Source organism: Pristiophorus japonicus, chromosome 4 (genome assembly GCF_044704955.1).
Source record: "Pristiophorus japonicus isolate sPriJap1 chromosome 4, sPriJap1.hap1, whole genome shotgun sequence".
Classification (NCBI taxonomy): domain Eukaryota; kingdom Metazoa; phylum Chordata; class Chondrichthyes; family Pristiophoridae; genus Pristiophorus; species Pristiophorus japonicus.
The window spans coordinates 238,387,593-238,407,760 of NC_091980.1; positions in this window are offsets into that span (position 1 = coordinate 238,387,593).

Genomic DNA, 20,168 nt, shown 5'->3' on the forward strand with positions numbered 1-20,168 from the left:
CACCCCGACCCCCGACCTCGCTGCTCCTTCGCCCCGACCCCCGACCTCGCCGCTCCTTCGCTCCGACCCCCGACCTCGCTGCTCCTTCGCCCCGACCTCACCGCTCCTCCACCCCAACCCCCGACCTCGCCGCTCCGTCGCCCCGACCCCCGACCTCACGGCTCCTTCGCCCCGACCCCCGACCTCGCCGCTCCTTCGCCCCGACCCACGACCTCGACGCTCCTTCGCCCCGACCCCCGACCTCGCCATTCCTTCGCCCCGACCTCGCCGCCACTTCGCTCCGACCCCCGACCTCACCGCTCCTTCACCCCGACCCCCGACCTCACCGCTCCTTCGCCCCGACTCCCGACCTCGCCGCTCCTTCGCCCCGACACCCGACCTCGCCGCTCCTTCGCCCCGACCCCCGACCTCGCCGCTCCTTCGCCCCGACCCCCGACCTCGCCGCTCCTTCGCCCCGACCCCCGACCTCGCCGCTCCTTCGCCCCGACTCCCGACCTCGCCGCTCCTTCGCCCCGACCCCCGACCTCGCCGCTCCTTCGCCCCGACCCCCGACCTCGCCGCCACTTCGCTCCGACCCCCGACCTCACCGCTCCTTCACCCCGACCCCCGACATCACCGCTCCTTCACCCCGATCCCCGACCTCGCCGTTCCTTCGCCCCGACCCCCGACCTCGCCGCTCCTTCGCCCCGACCCCCGACCTCGCCGCTCCTACACCCCAACCCCCGACATCGCCGCTCCTTCACCCCAACCCCCGACCTCGCTGCTCCTTCGCACCGACCCCCGACCTCGCCGCTCCTTCGCCCCGACCCCCGACCTCGCCGCTCCTTCGCCCCGACCCCCGACCTCGCTGCTACTTCGCCCCGACCTCGCCGCTCCTCCACCCCAACCCCCGAACTCGCCGCTCCGTTGCCCTGACCCCCGACCTCACGGCTCCTTCACTCCGACCCCCGACCTCGCCGCTCCTTCGCCCCGACCCCCGACCTCGCCGCTCCTTCGCCCCGACCCCCGACCTCGCCGCTCCTTCACCCTGACCTCGCCGCTCCTTCGCCCCGACCCCCGACCTCACCGCTCCTTCACCCCGACCCCCGACCTCGCTGCTGCTTCGCCCCGACTCCCGACCTCGCCGCTCCTTCGCCCCGACCCCCGACCTCGCTGCTCCTTCGCCCCGACATCACCGCTCCTTCACCCCGATCCCCGACCTCCCCATTCCTTCGCCCTGACCCCGACCTCGCCGCTCCTTCGCCCCGACCTCGCCGCTCCATCGCCCCGACCTCCGACCTCGCTGCTCCTTCGCCCCGACCTCGCTGCTCCTTCACCCCAACCCCCGACCTCGCCGCTCCTTCGCCCGGACCCCCGACATCGCTGCTCCTTCACCCCGACCCCCGACCTCGTCGCTCCTTCACACCGACCCAAGTCCTCGCTGCTCCTTCACCCCGACCCCCGACCTCGTCGCTCCTTCACACCGACCTCGCCAATCCTTCGCCCCGACCCCCGACCTCGCCGCTCCTTCGCCACGACCCCCGACCTCGCTGCTCCTTCGCCCCGACCCCCGACCTAGCCGCTCCTTCGCACCGACCTCGCAGCTCCTTTACCCCGACTCCCGACCTCGCCGCTCCTTCACCCCGACCTTGCCGCTCCTTCACCCCGACCCCCAACCTCGCCGCTCCTTCACCCCGACCCCCGACCTCGCCGCTCCTACACCCCGACCCACTACATCGCCGCTCCTTCACCCCGACCTCGCCGTTCCTTCGCCCCGACCTCGCCGTTCCTTCACCCCGACCTCGCCGCTCCTTCGCCCCGACCTCGCCGCTCCATCGCCCCGACCTCCGACCTTGCCGCTCCTTCGCCCCGAACTTGCCGCTCCTTCGTCCCGACCCTCGGCCTCGCCGCTCCTTCGCCCCGACCCCCGACCTCACCGCACCTTCGCCCCGACCCCCGACCTCGGCGATCCTTCACCCCGACCCCTGACCTCGCTGCTCCTTCGCCCCGACCCCCGACCTCGCCGCTCTTTTGCCCCGACCTCGCCACTCCTTCGCCCCGACCCCCGGTCTCACCGCTCCTTTGCCCCGACCCCCGACCTCGCCGCTCATTCACCCCGACCCCCGACCTCGCCGCTCCTTTCTCCCGACCTCGGCACTCCTTCACCCCGACCGCCGACCTCGCCGCTCCTTCGCACCGACCTCGCAGGTCCTTTACCCCGACCCCCGACCTCGCCGCTCCTTCGCCCCGACCCCCGACCTCGCTGCTCCTTCACCCCGACCCCCGACCTCGCTGCTCCTTCGCCCCGACCCCCGACCTCGCCGCTCCTTTGCCCTGACCCCCGACCTCGCTGCTCCTTCGCCCCGACCTCACCGCTCCTCCACCCCAACCCCCGAACTCGCCGCTCCGTCGCCCCGACCCCCGACCTCACGACTCCTTCGCCCCGACCCCCGACCTCGCCGCTCCTTCGCCCCGACCCCCGACCTTGCCGCTCCTTCGCCCCGACCCGTGACCTCGCCGCTCCTTCGCCCCGACATCACCGCTCCTTCACTCCGATCCCCGACCTCGCCATTCCTTCGCCCTGACCCCCGACCTCGCCGCTCCTTCGCGCTGACCCCCATCCTCGCCGCTCCTTCGCCCCGACCACCGACCTCGCCGTTCCTTTGCCCCGCCTCGCCGCTCCTTCGCCCCGACCCCCGACCTCGCTGCTCCTTCGCCCCGACCCCCGACCTCGCCGCTCTTTTGCCCCGACCTCGCCACTCCTTCGCCCCGACCCCCGACCTCACCGCTCCTTTGCCCCGACCCCCGACCTCGCCGCTCCTTCACCCCGACCCCCGACCTCGCCGCTCCTTTCTCCCGACCTCGGCACTCCTTCACCCCGACCCCCGACCTCGCCGCTCCTTCGCACCGACCTCGCAGGTCCTTTACCCGGACCCCCGACCTCGCCGCTCATTCGCCCCGAACCCCGACCTCGCCGCTCCTTCGCCCCGACCCTCGACCTCGCCGCTCCTACACCTCGACCCCAGACATCGCCGCTCCTTCACCCCGACCCCCGACCTCGCTGCTCCTTCGTCCCGACCCCCGACCTCGCCGCTCCTTCGCCCCGACCCTCGACCTCGCTGCTCCTTCACCCCGACCCCCGACCTCGCTGCTCCTTCGCCCCGACCCCCGACCTCGCCGCTCCTTCGCTCCGACCCCCGACCTCGCTGCTCCTTCGCCCCGACCTCACCGCTCCTCCACCCCAACCCCCGACCTCGCCGCTCCGTCGCCCCGACCCCCGACCTCACGGCTCCTTCGCCCCGACCCCCGACCTCGCCGCTCCTTCGCCCCGACCCCCGACCTCGACGCTCCTTCGCCCCGACCCCCGACCTCGCCATTCCTTCGCCCCGACCTCGCCGCCACTTCGCTCCGACCCCCGACCTCACCGCTCCTTCACCCCGACCCCCGACCTCACCGCTCCTTCGCCCCGACTCCCGACCTCGCCGCTCCTTCGCCCCGACTCCCGACCTCGCCGCTCCTTCGCCCCGACCCCCGACCTCGCCGCTCCTTCGCCCCGACCCCCGACCTCGCCGCTCCTTCGCCCCGACCCCCGACCTCGCCGCTCCTTCGCCCCGACTCCCGACCTCGCCGCTCCTTCGCCCCGACCCCCGACCTCGCCGCTCCTTCGCCCCGACCCCCGACCTCGCCGCCACTTCGCTCCGACCCCCGACCTCACCGCTCCTTCACCCCGACCCCCGACATCACCGCTCCTTCACCCCGATCCCCGACCTCGCCGTTCCTTCGCCCCGACCCCCGACCTCGCCGCTCCTTCGCCCCGACCCCCGACCTCGCCGCTCCTACACCCCAACCCCCGACATCGCCGCTCCTTCACCCCAACCCCCGACCTCGCTGCTCCTTCGCACCGACCCCCGACCTCGCCGCTCCTTCGCCCCGACCCCCGACCTCGCCGCTCCTTCGCCCCGACCCCCGACCTCGCTGCTACTTCGCCCCGACCTCGCCGCTCCTCCACCCCAACCCCCGAACTCGCCGCTCCGTTGCCCTGACCCCCGACCTCACGGCTCCTTCACTCCGACCCCCGACCTCGCCGCTCCTTCGCCCCGACCCCCGACCTCGCCGCTCCTTCGCCCCGACCCCCGACCTCGCCGCTCCTTCACCCTGACCTCGCCGCTCCTTCGCCCCGACCCCCGACCTCACCGCTCCTTCACCCCGACCCCCGACCTCGCTGCTGCTTCGCCCCGACTCCCGACCTCGCCGCTCCTTCGCCCCGACCCCCGACCTCGCTGCTCCTTCGCCCCGACATCACCGCTCCTTCACCCCGATCCCCGACCTCGCCATTCCTTCGCCCTGACCCCGACCTCGCCGCTCCATCGCCCCGACCTCCGACCTCGCTGCTCCTTCGCCCCGACCTCGCCGCTCCTTCGCCCCGACCCCCCGACCTCGCCGCTCCTTCGCCCCGACCCCCGACCTCGCTGCTCCTTCGCCCCGACCTCGCCGCTCCTCCACCCCAACCCCCGAACTCGCCGCTCCGTTGCCCCGACCCCGACCTCACGGCTCCTTCGCTCCGACCCCCGACCTCGCCGCTCCTTCGCCTCGACCCCCGACCTCGCCGCTCCTTCGCCCCGACCCCCGACCTCGCCGCTCCTTCACCCTGACCTCGCCGCTCCTTCGCCCCGACCCCCGACCTCACCGCTCCTTCACCCCGACCCCCGACCTCGCTGCTCCTTCGCCCCGACTCCCGACCTCGCCGCTCCTTCGCCCCGACCCCCGACCTCGCTGCTCCTTCGCCCCGACATCACCGCTCCTTCACCCCGATCCCCGACCTCGCCATTCCTTCGCCCTGACCCCGACCTCGCCGCTCCTTCGCCCCGATCTCGCCGCTCCATCGCCCCGACCTCCGACATCGCTGCTCCTTCGCCCCGACCTCGCCACTCCATCGCCCCGACCTCCGACCTCGCCGCTCCTTCACCCCGACCCCCGTCCTCGCCGCTCCGTCGCCCCGACCTCGCCGCTCCTTCACCTCGATCCCCGACCTCGCCATTCCTTCGCCCTGACCCCGACCTCACCGCTCCTTCGCCCCGACCTCGCCGCTCCATCGCCCCGACCTCCGACCTCGCTGCTCCTTCGCCCCGACCTCGCCGCTCCATCGCCCCGACCTCCGACCTCGCCGCTCCTTCGCCCCGAACTTGCCGCTCCTTCGCCCCGACCCTCGACCTCGCCGCTCCTTCGCCCCGACCCCCGACCTCACCGCTCCTTCGCCCCGACCCCCGACCTCGCTGCTCCTTCGCCCCGACCTCGCCGCTCCTTCGCTACGATCTCGCCGCTCCTTCATCCCGACCCCCGACCTCGCCGCTCCTTCACCCCGTCCCCCGTCCTCGCCGCTCCGTCGCCCCGACCTCGCCGCTCCTTCAACCCGACCCCCGACCTCGCCGCTCCTTCAACCCGACCCCCGACCTCGCCGCTCCTTCGCCCCGACCCCCGACCTCACCGCTCCTTCGCCCCGACCCCCGACCTCGCCGCTCCTTCGCCCCGACCCCCGACCTCGCCGCTCCTTCGCGCCGACCTCGCTGCCCCTTCGCCCTGACCCCCGACCTCGCTGCTCCTTCACCCCAACCCCCGACCTCGCCGCTCCTTCGCCCGGACCCCCGACCTCGCCGCTCCATCGCTCCGACCTCGCAGCTCCTTCACCCCGACCCCCAACCTCGCCGCTCCTTCGCGCTGACCTCGCTGCCGCTTCGCCCCAACCCCTGACCTCGCTGCCCCTTCGCCCTGACTCCCGACCTCGCTGCTCCTTCACCCCGACCCCCGACCTCGTCGCTCCTTCGCACCGACCTCGCCGCTCCTTCGCCCCGACCCCCGACCTCGCCGCTCCTTCGCCATGACCCCCGACCTCGCCGCTCCTTTGTCCCGACCCCCGACTTCGCCGCTCCTTCGTCCCGACTTCCGACCTAGCCGCTCCTTCACCCCGACCCTTGACCTCGCCGCTCCTTCGCCCCGATCCCCGACCTCGCCGCTCCTTCACCCCAACCCCCGACCTCGCCGCTCCTTCGCCCCGACCTCGCCGCTCCATCGCCCCGACCTCCGACCTCGCCGCTCCTTCGCCCCGAACTTGCCGCTCCTTCGCCCCGACCCTCGACCTCGCCGCTCCTTCGCCCCGACCCCCGACCTCACCGCTTCTTCGCCCCGACCCCCGACCTCGCCGCTCCTTCGCCCCGACCTCGCCGCTCCTTCGCTACGATCTCGCCGCTCCTTCATCCCGACCCCCGACCTCGCCGCTCCTTCACCCCGACCCCCGTCCTCGCCGCTCCATCGCCCCGACCTCGCCGCTCCTTCAACCCGACCCCCGACCTCGCCGCTCCTTCAACCCGACCCCCGACCTCGCCGCTCCTTCGCCCCGACCCCCGACCTCGCCGCTCCTTCAACCCGACCCCCGACCTCGCCGCTCCTTCACCCCGACCCCCGTCCTCGCCGCTCCGTCGCCCCGACCCCCGACCTCGCCGCTCCTTCACCCCGACCCCCGTCCTCGCCGCTCCGTCGCCCCGACCTCCGACCTTGCCGCTCCTTCGCCCTGACCTCGCCGCTCCTTCGCCCCGACCTCGCCGCTCCTTCACCCCGACCCCCGACCTCGCCGCTCCTTTGTCCCAACCTCGCCACTCCTTCGCGCCGACCTCGCTGCTCCTTCACCCCAACCCCCGACCTCGCCGCTCCTTCGCCCGGACCCCCGACATCGCTGCTCCTTCACCCCGACCCCCGACCTCGTCGCTCCTTCACACCGACCCAAGTCCTCGCTGCTCCTTCACCCCGACCCCCGACCTCGTCGCTCCTTCACACCGACCTCGCCAATCCTTCGCCCCGACCCCCGACCTCGCCGCTCCTTCGCCACGACCCCCGACCTCGCTGCTCCTTCGCCCCGACCCCCGACCTAGCCGCTCCTTCGCACCGACCTCGCAGCTCCTTTACCCCGACTCCCGACCTCGCCGCTCCTTCACCCCGACCTTGCCGCTCCTTCACCCCGACCCCCAACCTCGCCACTCCTTCACCCCGACCCCCGACCTCGCCGCTCCTACACCCCGACCCACTACATCGCCGCTCCTTCACCCCGACCTCGCCGTTCCTTCGCCCCGACCTCGCCGTTCCTTCACCCCGACCTCGCCGCTCCTTCGCCCCGACCTCGCCGCTCCATCGCCCCGACCTCCGACCTTGCCGCTCCTTCGCCCCGAACTTGCCGCTCCTTCGTCCCGACCCTCGGCCTCGCCGCTCCTTCGCCCCGACCCCCGACCTCACCGCACCTTCGCCCCGACCCCCGACCTCGGCGATCCTTCACCCCGACCCCTGACCTCGCTGCTCCTTCGCCCCGACCCCCGACCTCGCCGCTCTTTTGCCCCGACCTCGCCACTCCTTCGCCCCGACCCCCGGTCTCACCGCTCCTTTGCCCCGACCCCCGACCTCGCCGCTCATTCACCCCGACCCCCGACCTCGCCGCTCCTTTCTCCCGACCTCGGCACTCCTTCACCCCGACCGCCGACCTCGCCGCTCCTTCGCACCGACCCCCGACCTCGCTGCTCCTTCACCCCGACCCCCGACCTCGCTGCTCCTTCGCCCCGACCCCCGACCTCGCCGCTCCTTTGCCCTGACCCCCGACCTCGCTGCTCCTTCGCCCCGACCTCACCGCTCCTCCACCCCAACCCCCGAACTCGCCGCTCCGTCGCCCCGACCCCCGACCTCACGACTCCTTCGCCCCGACCCCCGACCTCGCCGCTCCTTCGCCCCGACCCCCGACCTTGCCGCTCCTTCGCCCCGACCCGTGACCTCGCCGCTCCTTCGCCCCGACATCACCGCTCCTTCACTCCGATCCCCGACCTCGCCATTCCTTCGCCCTGACCCCCGACCTCGCCGCTCCTTCGCGCTGACCCCCATCCTCGCCCCTCCTTCGCCCCGACCACCGACCTCGCCGTTCCTTTGCCCCGCCTCGCCGCTCCTTCGCCCCGACCCCCGACCTCGCTGCTCCTTCGCCCCGACCCCCGACCTCGCCGCTCTTTTGCCCCGACCTCGCCACTCCTTCGCCCCGACCCCCGACCTCACCGCTCCTTTGCCCCGACCCCCGACCTCGCCGCTCCTTCACCCCGACCCCCGACCTCGCCGCTCCTTTCTCCCGACCTCGGCACTCCTTCACCCCGACCCCCGACCTCGCCGCTCCTTCGCACCGACCTCGCAGGTCCTTTACCCGGACCCCCGACCTCGCCGCTCATTCGCCCCGAACCCCGACCTCGCCGCTCCTTCGCCCCGACCCTCGACCTCGCCGCTCCTACACCTCGACCCCAGACATCGCCGCTCCTTCAACCCGACCCCCGACCTCGCTGCTCCTTCGTCCCGACCCCCGACCTCGCCGCTCCTTCGCCCCGACCCTCGACCTCGCTGCTCCTTCACCCCGACCCCCGACCTCGCTGCTCCTTCGCCCCGACCCCCGACCTCGCCGCTCCTTCGCTCCGACCCCCGACCTCGCTGCTCCTTCGCCCCGACCTCACCGCTCCTCCACCCCAACCCCCGACCTCGCCGCTCCGTCGCCCCGACCCCCGACCTCACGGCTCCTTCGCCCCGACCCCCGACCTCGCCGCTCCTTCGCCCCGACCCCCGACCTCGACGCTCCTTCGCCCCGACCCCCGACCTCGCCATTCCTTCGCCCCGACCTCGCCGCCACTTCGCTCCGACCCCCGACCTCACCGCTCCTTCACCCCGACCCCCGACCTCACCGCTCCTTCGCCCCGACTCCCGACCTCGCCGCTCCTTCGCCCCGACTCCCGACCTCGCCGCTCCTTCGCCCCGACCCCCGACCTCGCCGCTCCTTCGCCCCGACCCCCGACCTCGCCGCTCCTTCGCCCCGACCCCCGACCTCGCCGCTCCTTCGCCCCGACTCCCGACCTCGCCGCTCCTTCGCCCCGACCCCCGACCTCGCCGCTCCTTCGCCCCGACCCCCGACCTCGCCGCCACTTCGCTCCGACCCCCGACCTCACCGCTCCTTCACCCCGACCCCCGACATCACCGCTCCTTCACCCCGATCCCCGACCTCGCCGTTCCTTCGCCCCGACCCCCGACCTCGCCGCTCCTTCGCCCCGACCCCCGACCTCGCCGCTCCTACACCCCAACCCCCGACATCGCCGCTCCTTCACCCCAACCCCCGACCTCGCTGCTCCTTCGCACCGACCCCCGACCTCGCCGCTCCTTCGCCCCGACCCCCGACCTCGCCGCTCCTTCGCCCCGACCCCCGACCTCGCTGCTACTTCGCCCCGACCTCGCCGCTCCTCCACCCCAACCCCCGAACTCGCCGCTCCGTTGCCCTGACCCCCGACCTCACGGCTCCTTCACTTCGACCCCCGACCTCGCCGCTCCTTCGCCCCGACCCCCGACCTCGCCGCTCCTTCGCCCCGACCCCCGACCTCGCCGCTCCTTCACCCTGACCTCGCCGCTCCTTCGCCCCGACCCCCGACCTCACCGCTCCTTCACCCCGACCCCCGACCTCGCTGCTGCTTCGCCCCGACTCCCGACCTCGCCGCTCCTTCGCCCCGACCCCCGACCTCGCTGCTCCTTCGCCCCGACATCACCGCTCCTTCACCCCGATCCCCGACCTCGCCATTCCTTCGCCCTGACCCCGACCTCGCCGCTCCTTCGCCCCGACCTCGCCGCTCCATCGCCCCGACCTCCGACCTCGCTGCTCCTTCGCCCCGACCTCGCCGCTCCTTCGCCCCGACCCCCGACCTCGCCGCTCCTTCGCCCCGACCCCCGACCTCGCTGCTCCTTCGCCCCGACCTCGCCGCTCCTCCACCCCAACCCCCGAACTCGCCGCTCCGTTGCCCCGACCCCGACCTCACGGCTCCTTCGCTCCGACCCCCGACCTCGCCGCTCCTTCGCCTCGACCCCCGACCTCGCCGCTCCTTCGCCCCGACCCCCGACCTCGCCGCTCCTTCACCCTGACCTCGCCGCTCCTTCGCCCCGACCCCCGACCTCACCGCTCCTTCACCCCGACCCCCGACCTCGCTGCTCCTTCGCCCCGACTCCCGACCTCGCCGCTCCTTCGCCCCGACCCCCGACCTCGCTGCTCCTTCGCCCCGACATCACCGCTCCTTCACCCCGATCCCCGACCTCGCCATTCCTTCGCCCTGACCCCGACCTCGCCGCTCCTTCGCCCCGATCTCGCCGCTCCATCGCCCCGACCTCCGACATCGCTGCTCCTTCGCCCCGACCTCGCCACTCCATCGCCCCGACCTCCGACCTCGCCGCTCCTTCACCCCGACCCCCGTCCTCGCCGCTCCGTCGCCCCGACCTCGCCGCTCCTTCACCTCGATCCCCGACCTCGCCATTCCTTCGCCCTGACCCCGACCTCGCCGCTCCTTCGCCCCGACCTCGCCGCTCCATCGCCCCGACCTCCGACCTCGCTGCTCCTTCGCCCCGACCTCGCCGCTCCATCGCCCCGACCTCCGACCTCGCCGCTCCTTCGCCCCGAACTTGCCGCTCCTTCGCCCCGACCCCCGACCTCACCGCTCCTTCGCCCCGACCCCCGACCTCGCTGCTCCTTCGCCCCGACCTCGCCGCTCCTTCGCTACGATCTCGCCGCTCCTTCATCCCGACCCCCGACCTCGCCGCTCCTTCACCCCGTCCCCCGTCCTCGCCGCTCCGTCGCCCCGACCTCGCCGCTCCTTCAACCCGACCCCCGACCTCGCCGCTCCTTCAACCCGACCCCCGACCTCGCCACTCCTTCGCCCCGACCCCCGACCTCACCGCTCCTTCGCCCCGACCCCCGACCTCGCCGCTCCTTCGCCCCGACCCCCGACCTCGCCGCTCCTTCGCGCCGACCTCGCTGCCCCTTCGCCCTGACCCCCGACCTCGCTGCTCCTTCACCCCAACCCCCGACCTCGCCGCTCCTTCGCCCGGACCCCCGACCTCGCCGCTCCATCGCTCCGACCTCGCAGCTCCTTCACCCCGACCCCCAACCTCGCCGCTCCTTCGCGCTGACCTCGCTGCCCCTTCGCCCCAACCCCTGACCTCGCTGCCCCTTCGCCCTGACTCCCGACCTCGCTGCTCCTTCACCCCGACCCCCGACCTCGTCGCTCCTTCGCACCGACCTCGCCGCTCCTTCGCCCCGACCCCCGACATCGCCGCTCCTTCGCCATGACCCCCGACCTCGCCGCTCCTTTGTCCCGACCCCCGACTTCGCCGCTCCTTCGTCCCGACTTCCGACCTAGCCGCTCCTTCACCCCGACCCTTGACCTCGCCGCTCCTTCGCCCCGATCCCCGACCTCGCCGCTCCTTCACCCCAACCCCCGACCTCGCCGCTCCTTCGCCCCGACCTCGCCGCTCCATCGCCCCGACCTCCGACCTCGCCGCTCCTTCGCCCCGAACTTGCCGCTCCTTCGCCCCGACCCTCGACCTCGCCGCTCCTTCGCCCCGACCCCCGACCTCACCGCTTCTTCGCCCCGACCCCCGACCTCGCCGCTCCTTCGCCCCGACCTCGCCGCTCCTTCGCTACGATCTCGCCGCTCCTTCATCCCGACCCCCGACCTCGCCGCTCCTTCACCCCGACCCCCGTCCTCGCCGCTCCATCGCCCCGACCTCGCCGCTCCTTCAACCCGACCCCCGACCTCGCCGCTCCTTCAACCCGACCCCCGACCTCGCCGCTCCTTCGCCCCGACCCCCGACCTCACCGCTCCTTCGCCCCGACCCCCGACCTCGCCGCTTCTTCGCCTCGACCCCCGACCTCGTCGCTCCTTCGCGCCGACCTCGCTGCACCTTCGCCCTGACCCCCGACCTCGCTGCTCCTTCACCCCAACCCCCGACCTCGCCGCTCCTTCGCCCCGACCCCCGACCTCGCCGCTCCTTCGCCATGACCCCCGACCTCGCCGCTCCTTTGTCCCGACCCCCGACTTCGCCGCTCCTTCGTCCCGACTTCCGACCTAGCCGCTCCTTCACCCCGACCCTTGACCTCGCCGCTCCTTCGCCCCGATCCCCGACCTCGCCGCTCCTTCACCCCAACCTCCGACCTCGCCGCTCCTTCGCCCCGACCTCGCCGCTCCTTATCCCCGACCCCCGACCTCGCCGCTCCTTCACCCCGACCCCCGACCTCGCTGCTCCTTCGCCCCGATCCCCGACCTCGCTGCTCCTGCGCCCCGACCCCCGACCTCGCTGCTCCTTCACCCCGACCCCCGACCTCGCCGCTCCTTCGCCCCGACCCCCGACCTCGCCGCTCCTTCACCCCGACCACCGACCTCGCTGCTCCTTCACCCCAACCCCCGACCTCGCCGCTCCTTCGCCCCGACCTCGCCGCTCCTTATCCCCGACCCCCGACCTCGCCGCTCATTCACCCCGACCCCCGACCTCGCTGCTCCTTCGCCCCGATCCCCGACCTCGCTGCTCCTGCGCCCCGACCCCCGACCTCGCTGCTCCTTCACCCCGACCCCCGACCTCGCCGCTCCTTCGCCCCGACCCCCGACCTCGCCGCTCCTTCGCCCCGACCACCGACCTCGCTGCTCCTTCGCCCCGACCCCCGACCTCGCCGCTCCTTCGCCCCGACCTCGCCGCTCCTCCACCCCAACCCCCGAACTCGCCGCTCCGTTGCCCCGACCCCAGACCTCACGGCTCCTTCGCTCCGACCCCCGACCTCGCCGCTCCTTCGCCCCGACCCCCGACCTCGCCGCTCCTTCGCCCCGACCCCCGACCTCGCCGCTCCTTCACCCTGACCTCGCCGCTCCTTCGCCCCGACCCCTGACCTCACCGCTCCTTCACCCCGACCCCCGACCTCGCTGCTCCTTCGCCCCGACTCCCGACCTCGCCGCTCCTTCGCCCCGACCCCCGACCTCGCCATTCCTTCGCCCTGACCCCGACCTCGCCGCTCCTTCGCCCCGACCTCGCCGCTCCATCGCCCCGACCTCCGACATCGCTGCTCCTTCGCCCCGTCCTCGCCGCTCCGTCGCCCCGACCTCGCCGCTCCTTCACCTCGATCCCCGACCTCGCCATTCCTTCGCCCTGACCCCGACCTCGCCGCTCCTTCGCCCCGACCTCGCCGCTCTATCGCCCCGACCTCCGACCTCGCTGCTCCTTCGCCCCGACCTCGCCGCTCCATCGCCCCGACCTCCGACCTCGCCGCTCCTTCGCCCCGAACTTGCCGCTCCTTCGCCCCGACCCTCGACCTCGCCGCTCCTTCGCCCCGACCCCCGACCTCACCGCTTCTTCGCCCCGATCCCCGACCTCGCCGCTCCTTCGCCCCGACCTCGCCGCTCCTTCGCTACGATCTCGCCGCTCCTTCATCCCGACCCCCGACCTCGCCGCTCCTTCACCCCGACCCCCGTCCTCGCCGCTCCATCGCCCCGACCTCGCCGCTCCTTCAACCCGACCCCCGACCTCGCCGCTCCTTCAACCCGACCCCCGACCTCGCCGCTCCTTCGCCCCGACCCCCGACCTCACCGCTCCTTCGCCCCGACCCCCGACCTCGCCGCTTCTTCGCCTCGACCCCCGACCTCGTCGCTCCTTCGCGCCGACCTCGCTGCACCTTCGCCCTGACCCCCGACCTCGCTGCTCCTTCACCCCAACCCCCGACCTCGCCGCTCCTTCGCCCGGACCCCCGACCTCGCCGCTCCATCGCCCCGACCCCCGACCTCGCCGCTCCTTCACCCCGACCCCCAACCTCGCCGCTCCTTCGCGCTGACCTCGCTGCCCCTTCGCCCCAACCCCCGACCTCGCTGCCCCTTCGCCCTGACTCCCGGCCTCGCTGCTCCTTCACCCCAACCCCCGACCTCGCCGCTCCTTCGCCCGGACGCCCGACCTCGCCGCTCCATCGCACCGACCTCGCTGCCCCATCGCCCCGACCCCCGACCTCGCTGCCCCTTCGCCCTGACTCCCGACCTCGCTGCCCCTTCGCCCCGACCCCCGACCTCGCTGCTCCTTCACCCCGACCCCCGACCTCGTCGCTCCTTCGCACCGACCTCGCCGCTCCTTCGCCCCGACCCCCGACCTCGCCGCTCCTTCGCCACGACCCCCGACCTCGCCGCTCCTTTGTCCCGACCCCCGACTTCGCCGCTCCTTCGTCCCAACCTCCGACCTAGCCGCTCCTTCACCCCGACCCTTGACCTCGCCGCTCCTTCGCCCCGATCCCCGACCTCGCCGCTCCTTCACCCCAACCCCCGACCTCGCCGCTCCTTCGCCCCGACCTCGCCGCTCCTTATCCCCGACCCCCGACCTCGCCGCTCCTTCACCCCGACCCCCGACCTCGCTGCTCCTTCGCCCCGACCCCCGACCTCGCCGCTCCTTCGCCCCGACCCCCGACCTCGCTGCTCCTTCACCCCGACCCCCGACCTCGCTGCTCCTTCGCCCCGACCCCCGACCTCGCCGCTCCTTCGCCCCGAACACCGACCTCGCCGCTCCTTAGCCCCGACCCCCGACCTCGCTGCTCCTTCGACCCGACCTCGCCGCTCCTTCACCCCAATCCCCGACCTCGCCGCTCCGTCGCCCCGACCTCACGGCTCCTTCGCCCCGATCCCCGACCTCGCCGCTCCTTCGCCCCGACCCCCGACCTCGCCGCTCCTTCGCACCGACCCCCGACCACGCCGCTCCTTCACCCTGACCTCGCCGCTCCTTCGCCCCAACCCCCGACCTCTCCGCTCCTTCACCCCGACCCCAGACCTCGCCGCACCTTTGTCCCGACCTCACGGCTCCTTCGCCCCGACCTCGCCGCCACTTCGCCCCGACCCCCGACCTCACCGCTCCTTCACCCCAACCCCCGACCTCGCTGCTCCTTCGCCCTGACTCCCGACCTCGCCGCTCCTTCACCCCAACACCCGACCTTGCCGCTCCTTCGCCCCGACCCACGACCTCGCCGCTCCTTCGCCCGACATCACCGCTCCTTCACCCCGATCCCCGACCTCGCCATTCCTTCGCCCTGACCCCCGACCTCGCCGCTCCTTCGCGCCGACCCCCATCTTCGCGGCTCCTTCGCCCCGACCACCGACCTCGCCGTTCCTTTGCCCCGCCTCGCCGCTCCTTCACCCCGACCCCCGACCTCGCCACTCCTTCGCCCCGACCCCTGACCTCACCGCTCCTTTGCCCCAACCCCCGACCTCGCCGCTCCTTCACCCCGACCCCCGACCTCGCCGCTCCTTTCTCCCGACCTCGGCACTCCTTCACCCCGACTCCTGACCTCGCCGCTCCTTCGCACCGACCTCGCAGGTCCTTTACCCTGACCCCCGACCTCGCCGCTCATTCGCCGCGATCCCCGACCTCGCCGCTCCTTCGCCCCGACCCCCGACCTCGCCGCTCATTCGCCGCGATCCCCGACCTCGCCGCTCCTACACCCCGACCCCCGACATCGCCGCTCCTTCACCCCGACCCCCGACGTCGCCGCTCCTTCGCCGCGATCCCCGACCTCGCCGCTCCTTCGCCCCGACCCCCGACCTCGCCGCTCCTCCACCCCAACCCCCGAACTCGTCGCTCCGTCGCCCCGACCCCCGACCTCACGGCTCCTTCGCTCCGACCCCCGACCTCGCCGCTCCTTCGCCCCGACCCCCGACCTCGCCGCTCCTTCGCCCTGACCCCCGACCTCGCCGCTCCTTCACCCTGACCTCGCCGCTCCTTTGCCCCAACCCCCGACCTCGCCGCTCCTTCACCCCGACCACTGACCTCGCCGCTCCTTTGTCCCGACCTCGCCATTCCTTCGCCCCGACCTCGCCGCCACTTCGCCATGACCCCCGTCCTCACCGCTCCTTCACCCCGACCCCCGACCTCGCTGCTCCTTCGCCCCGACTCCCGACCTCGCCGCTCGTTCGCCACGACCCCCGACCTCGCTGCTCCTTCGCCCCGACCTCGCCGCTCCATCGCCCCGACCTCGCCGCTCCTTCGCCCCGAACTTGCGCTCCTTCGCCCCGACCCTCGACCTCGCCGCTCCTTTGCCCCGACCCCCGACCTCACCGCTCCTTCGCCCCGACACCCGACCTCGCCGCTCCTTCGCCCCGACCTCGCCGCTCCTTCGCTACGATCTCGCCGCTCCTTCATCCCGACCCCCGACCTCGCCGCTCCTTCACCCCGACCCCCGTCCTCGCCGCTCCGTCGCCCCGACCTCGCCGCTCCTTCAACCCGACCCCCGACCTCGCCGCTCCTTCGCCCCGACCCCCGACCTCGCCGCTCCTTCGCGCCGACCTCGCTGCCCCTTCGCCCTGACCCCCGACCTCGCTGCTCCTTCACCCCAACCCCCGACCTCGCCGCTCCTTCGCCCGGACCCCCGACCTCGCAGCTCCTTCACCCCGACCCCCAACCTCGCCGCTCCTTCGCGCTGACCTCGCTGCCCCTTCGCCCCAACCCCCGACCTCGCTGCCCCTTCGCCCTGACTCCCGACCTCGCTGCTCCTTCACCCCAACCCCCGACCTCGCCGCTCCTTCGCCCGGACGCCCGACCTCGCCGCTCCATCGCACCGACCTCGCTGCCCCATCGCCCCGACCCCCGACCTCGCTGCCCCTTCGCCCTGACTCCCGACCTCGCTACCCCTTCGCCCCGACCCCCGACCTCGCTGCTCCTTCACCCCGACCCCCGACCTCGTCGCTCCTTCGCACCGACCTCGCCGCTCCTTCGCCCCGACCCCCGACCTCGCCGCTCCTTCGCCACGACCCCCGACCTCGCCGCTCCTTTGTCCCGACCCCCGACTTCGCCGCTCCTTCGTCCCGACCTCCGACCTAGCCGCTCCTTCACCCCGACCCTTGACCTCGCCGCTCCTTCGCCCCGATCCCCGACCTCGCCGCTCCTTCACCCCAACCCCCGACCTCGCCGCTCCTTCGCCCCGACCTCGCCGCTCCTTATCCCCGACCCCCAACCTCGCCACTCCTTCACCCCGACCCCCGACCTCGTTGCTCCTTCGCCCCGACCCCCGACCTCGCCGCTCCTTCGCCCCGACCCCCGACCTCGCTGCTCCTTCACCCCGACCCCCGACCTCGCTGCTCCTTCGCCCCGACCCCCGACATCGCCGCTCCTTCGCCCCGACCACCGACCTCGCTGCTCCTTAGCCCCGACCCCCGACCTCGCTGCTCCTTCGCCCCGACCTCGCCGCTCCTTCACCCCAACCCCCGACCTCGCCGCTCCTTCACCCCAACCCCCAACCTCGCCGCTCCGTCGCCCCGACCTCACGGCTCCTTCGCCCCGACCCCCGACCTCGCCGCTCCTTCGCCCCGACCCCCGACCTCGCCGCTCCTTCGCCCCGACCCCCGACCTCGCCGCTCCTTCGCCCCGACCCCCGACCACGCCGCTCCTTTACCCTGACCTCGCCGATCCTTCGCCCCAACCCCCGACCTCTCCGCTCCTTCACCCCGACCCCAGACCTCGCCGCTCCTTTGTCCCGACCTCGCCATTCCTTCGCCCCGACCCCCGATCTCGCCGCTCCTACACCCCGACCCCCGACCTCACCGCTCCTTCACCCCAACCCCCGACCTCGCTGCTCCTTCGCACCGACCCCCGACCTCGCCGCTCCTTCGCCCCGACCCCCGACTTCGCCGCTCCTTCGCCCCGATCCCCGACCTCGCTGCTCCTTCGCCCCGACCTCGCCGCTCCGTCGCCCCGACCCCCGACCTCGCTGCTCCTTCGCCCCGACCTCGCCGCTCCTCCACCCCAACCCCCGAACTCGCCGCTCCGTCGCCCCGACCCCCGACCTCACGGCTCCTTCGCTCCGACCCCCGACCTCGCCGCTCCTTCGCCCCGACCCCCGACCTCGCCGCTCCTTCGCCCCGACCCCCGACCTCGCCGCTCCTTCACCGTGACCTCGCCGCTCCTTCACCCCGACCACTGACCTCGCCGCTCCTTTGTCCTGACCTCGCTATTCCTTCGCCCCGACCTCGCCGCCACTTCGCCCCGACCCCCGTCCTCACCGCTCCTTCACCCCAACCCCCGACCTCGCTGCTCCTTCACCCCGACCCCCGACCTCGCTGCTCCTTCGCCCCGACTCCCGACCTCGCCGCTCGTTCGCCCCGACCCCCGACCTCGCTGCTCCTTCGCTACGATCTCGCCGCTCCTTCATCCCGACCCCCGACCTCGCCGCTCCTTCACCCCGACCCCCGTCCTCGCCGCTCCGTCGCCCCGACCTCGCCGCTCCTTCAACGCGACCCCCGACCTCGCCGCTCCTTCAACCCGATCCCCGACCTCGCCGCTCCTTCGCCCCGACACTCGACCTCACCGCTCCTTCGCCCCGACCCCCGACCTCGCCGCTCCTTCGCCCCGACCCCCGACCTTGCCGCTCCTTCGCGCCGACCTCGCTGCCCCTTCGCCCTGACCCCCGACCTCGCTGCTCCTTCACCCCAACCCCCGACCTCGCCGCTCCTTCGCCCGGACCCCCAACCTCGCCGCTCCTTCGCGCTGACCTCGCTGCCCCATCGCCCCGACCCCCGACCTCGCTGCCCCTTCGCCCTGACTCCCGACCTCGCTGCCCCTTCGCCCCGACCCCCGACCTCGCTGCTCCTTCACCCCGACCCCCGACCTCGTCGCTCCTTCGCACCGACCTCGCCGCTCCTTCGCCCCGACCCCCGACCTCGCCGCTCCTTCGCCACGACCCCCGACCTCGCCGCTCCTTTGTCCCGACCCCCGACTTCGCCGCTCCTTCGTCCCGACCTCCGACCTAGCCGTTCCTTCACCCCGACCCTTGACCTCGCCGCTCCTTCGCCCCGATCCCCGACCTCGCCGCTCCTTCACCCCAACCCCCGACCTCGCCGCTCCTTCGCCCCGACCTCGCCGCTCCTTATCCCCGATCCCCGACCTCGCCGCTCCTTCACCCCGACCCCCGACCTCGCTGCTCCTTCGCCCCGGCCCCCGACCTCGCCGCTCCTTCGCCCCGACCCCCGACCTCGCTGCTCCTTCACCCCGACCCCCGACCTCGCTGCTCCTTCGCCCCGACCCCCGACCTCGCCGCTCCTTCGCCCCGACCACCGACCTCGCTGCTCCTTAGCCCCGACCCCCGACCTCGCTGCTCTTTCGCCCCGACCTCGCCGCTCCTTCACCCCAACCCCCGACCTCGCCGCTCCTTTGCCCCGACCTCGCCGCTCCTTCACCCCAATCCCCGACCTCGCCGCTCCGTCGCCCCGACCTCACGGCTCCTTCGCCCCGACCCCCGACCTCGCCGCTCCTTCGCCCCGACCCCCGACCTCGCCGCTCCTTCGCCCCGACCCCCGACCACGCCGTTCCTTCACCCTGACCTCGCCGCTCCTTCGCCCCAACCCCCGACCTCTCCGCTCCTTCACCCCGACCCCAGACCTCGCCGCTCCTTTGTCCCGACCTCGCCATTCCTTCGCCCCGACCTCGCCGCCACTTCGCCCCGACCCCCGACCTCACCGCTCCTTCACCCCAACCCCCGACCTCGCTGCTCCTTCGCCCTGACTCCCGACCTCGCCGCTCCTTCGCCCCGACCCGCGACCTCACCGCTCCTTCGCCCCGACCACCGACCTCGCCGTTCCTTTGCCCCGCCTCGCCGCTCCTTCGCCCCGACCCCTGACCTCGCCGCTCCTTCGCCCCGACCCCCGACCTCGCTGCTCCTTCGCCCCGACCCCCTACCTCGCAGCTCCATCAACCCGACCCCCGACCTCGCCGCTCTTTTGCCCCGACCTCGCCACTCCTTCGCCCCGACCCCCGACCTCACCGCTCCTTTGCCCCAACCCCCGACCTCGCCGCTCCTTCACCCCGACCCCCGACCTCGCCGCTCCTTTCTCCCGACCTCGGCACTCCTTCACCCCGACCCCCGACCTCGCCGCTCCTTCGCACCGACCTCGCAGGTCCTTTACCCTGACCCCCGACCTCGCCGCTCATTCGCCACGATCCCCGACCTCGCCGCTCCTTCGCCCCGACCCCCGACCTCGCCGCTCCTACACCCCGACCCCCGACATCGCCGCTCCTTCACCCCGACCCCCGACCTCGCAGCTCCTTCACCCCGACCCCCAACCTCGCCGCTCCTTCGCGCTGACCTCGCTGCCCCATCGCCCCGACCCCCGACCTCGCTGCCCCTTCGCCCTGACTCCCGACCTCGCTGCCCCTTCGCCCCGACCCCCGACCTCGCTGCTCCTTCACCCCGACCCCCGACCTCGTCGCTCCTTCGCACCGACCTCGCCGCTCCTTCGCCCCGACCCCCGACCTCGCCGCTCCTTCGCCACGACCCCCGACCTCGCCGCTCCTTTGTCCCGACCCCCGAC